Genomic DNA, 2,943 nt, shown 5'->3' with positions numbered 1-2,943 from the left:
GGTTTGGGGACACAGGCTGAGGTTCCCGCTCTCTGCCCCAGAATGACATGGGCTGGACTTGTGCGACAGCATCTGCAGCCCTCCATATGTGAGGAGGAAGTTCAGATACTCTATGGACACGTTTTCGTTTTAAGGTATGAGTACACGGTATAGCAATATATTTGGAAGTGAAGGCTGCGCCTGATATGGGACAGACCACCTCCAGGTAACCTTAATAGAACATGAAGCCGATAGTCATTCAACACCTGACACTGAGATTTAATGAGATACTTACCTTGGTGCTGGCAAGGCCGGCAACAACACTAGTGAATCATTCAAGGTGATCATTTCACACAGGGTACACATTTTTCCTCTAGCTTAATTGGTAAAGCACGGTGCTACCAACACCAAGATCTTGGGTTTGATTCTTTTGCAACATGCAATGAACTGCATACACTGTAAGTCACTGAGGCATACATGTAAATGTAGTTTACCACACATACATACACACATAGATAAATATACCCAGCATAGCAAAGTCATTGTAAGCCCCCCTTGGCATGAAGCATCTGGCTGGTATAGTGTTGCAGGTGGTGAAGTGTGACACTTGCCACCTGGCCCTCTTCAGAAGTGGCCCTCAAATACCGGCCTTCACGCTGTCTCTCAGTATCGACCACCTGCTAGATTGGCTCATTCACATGATGGTCTCTATTCTTATTATAATTATGACAGGTATTGTTCTTGCCATTGGCACTGTGATGTCTTGAGAGCTACTTTGCAGCGGTTTGAAGAAGAAGCACATTTTCAATCATGGCCGCATACGTAATGCTAGTGGTTTTTGCCATCCAGCATCCCAGGACTCAGATGATTATAAGGTGTGCTGTAGGAAAACCACCCATGGTTTCAGCAAATGGTCTCACAGTTTACAGACAACCAAGTGTTGTGATGTGAGATCAGATTAAGGTTTTTGCCCGTTGACCACAGGGGAGATGAGGGGAATCGTGCTTGTATCCTGTGTGGGTGGCTGTACGGTCCCACCACCTGTGTGCCACATGCCACTGACCTCTGCCAAGCATTTCCATGTAAATACTGGATATGGACAAGAAGTGCTAGGAAGGAGATGTATGAGGATGGGGAATTATGCTGTGTTTGGGCTGACTGAGGGTTTTTTAAATATAGTACCATAGTCACCACCGGGACAGGAGTCAAGATGATGTAATCTTTCAGGGATTTCTATCAAGATAGGCAGTTTTGTATTAAAGACTTGCAAGAAATAGCTCAAAACCTGTATGCTGTTGTGTTGTATAGAGAATTTAAATCATGTGAATTTGTCCTTTTTATGAGCCTGATTTACATGGCACTAAAATTGTCATTGTATGAGAAGAACTGCATAAAAATGTATACTTTAGGCCTGCAGCATACAGGTTTGGAACGGCATGCAGGTAAGTAAATAAATTACCTTTAATATGATTTCATTTCTCATTTATTTCCTAAATTGGACATAAAGAAAATTAATACATTAAAAGCACCGAAAGAGCATGCAGCCATTTTGAGTTTGCTCTACAAATTATACTCAATGATTTGGCCATGCGCCTATGTAATGAACGATCGGTGAAACCGAACTGAAACAAGCATTCGAATGTGTTTGCCAGCTCCACTGAAGGGTGCCTGAATCTCACAAGAAAATCTCTTCCCTCGTTTTTTTTTTCTCTTATCCTCTGACGTTTCTCAGCAGAAGTCTCCTCGCTGTTCTGAGAAAAGGCGTCTCTTAATTCCTTTCGCCCTCCAAAGTGACTGTTTCTGTGAGTGATGGACGCATGCGTATAACACGCACCTTCAGCCAAATCCGCCTCGCTGTCCTATTAGTGAAGAAGGTCTAATCTCTCTCCGCACCACCCGTTCGGTCTGAGCCGTAATTAAAGAGGCCAGACAGAAGCGAGGTGGAGTATAAAGGCAAGCGCTTCTCTTGAGCCGCTCCTCCTGCGATGCATCCTGTAATGAAAAGGCTGCATGTTAATAACCAAGGTGTGAAACACCCCTGGGGTCTGCGACGTATCGCATTCTCCGGCCCACTTGCTGGTAAAGGCCTGGTGCCGGCTGCTCCGTGAGCAGGTTATAAACATGAGCCGGGAGGAGTCCCGGTCCCGCAGTGATGGATGTTCGTTGGACTGTAAAGGTGTTGACAGAGCAGACAGGTGCTCTGATGGATCAGTGTCCTTCAGTAGGTCAGCGTTTCCATTCTACTTTGAATTTCTCCAGACTTATGCTGCCAAAATAAAAAATAAGAAAAGTGTTCTTAAGGTATTCTGCTGTGAATCTTGGCTGGATGAGCTCTATGTGAGTGGATAGATGTGGATCAGTGGTGATAAACAGTAAATGTCAATCACTGCCAGATGGTCTAAAAATTGTTTTGCATGCTATATTGTATACGAATCGTTAAACCTGGCACAGCTGGCATCAGAAGTCAGTCCCCCAACATTATGTAGTATTTATGCATTCATGTACTTCAGTTGATACAGGTTTGCATTAGGTTGTGGGTTCAATTCACAGGAACACACATACACCCATAGATATAAAAAATGTATAACTTGAATGTACTGTAAGCAACCTGATCTCACAAAATACGTGAAATAGTCACGCATTTTTTTGCTCAGTTTTGCGTGACATTGTCAAGTATTTCCACCATATTACGTGCCCCTGGCGCGACTTTCTTTTCCGTGGCGGTTTCGCGTGTTGGTTGCTCGGCTGTTTTTCCTATTTTCTTGCAGTTGTCGCTTCGGTTTGGGGTTAGAACAACTTTCTGTTAAATAAAATGACATCCTTACCCAAACCCAACTCTAACCCTAACGTCAGGCGACGATGGTTTAAAAAGCATACAAATTTTTTTTTATAAACCAATACATTAAGTGACATTGTAACACAAACAGCAAATCTGGCCCCAAACCGAAGCGACAATTGTTTAAA

Source organism: Misgurnus anguillicaudatus, chromosome 19, assembly GCF_027580225.2.
Source record: "Misgurnus anguillicaudatus chromosome 19, ASM2758022v2, whole genome shotgun sequence".
In the NCBI taxonomy this organism is placed as follows: Eukaryota; Metazoa; Chordata; class Actinopteri; order Cypriniformes; family Cobitidae; genus Misgurnus; species Misgurnus anguillicaudatus.
The sequence above is the reverse complement of the archived record's forward strand: the minus strand, read 5'-3'. Positions refer to the sequence as shown.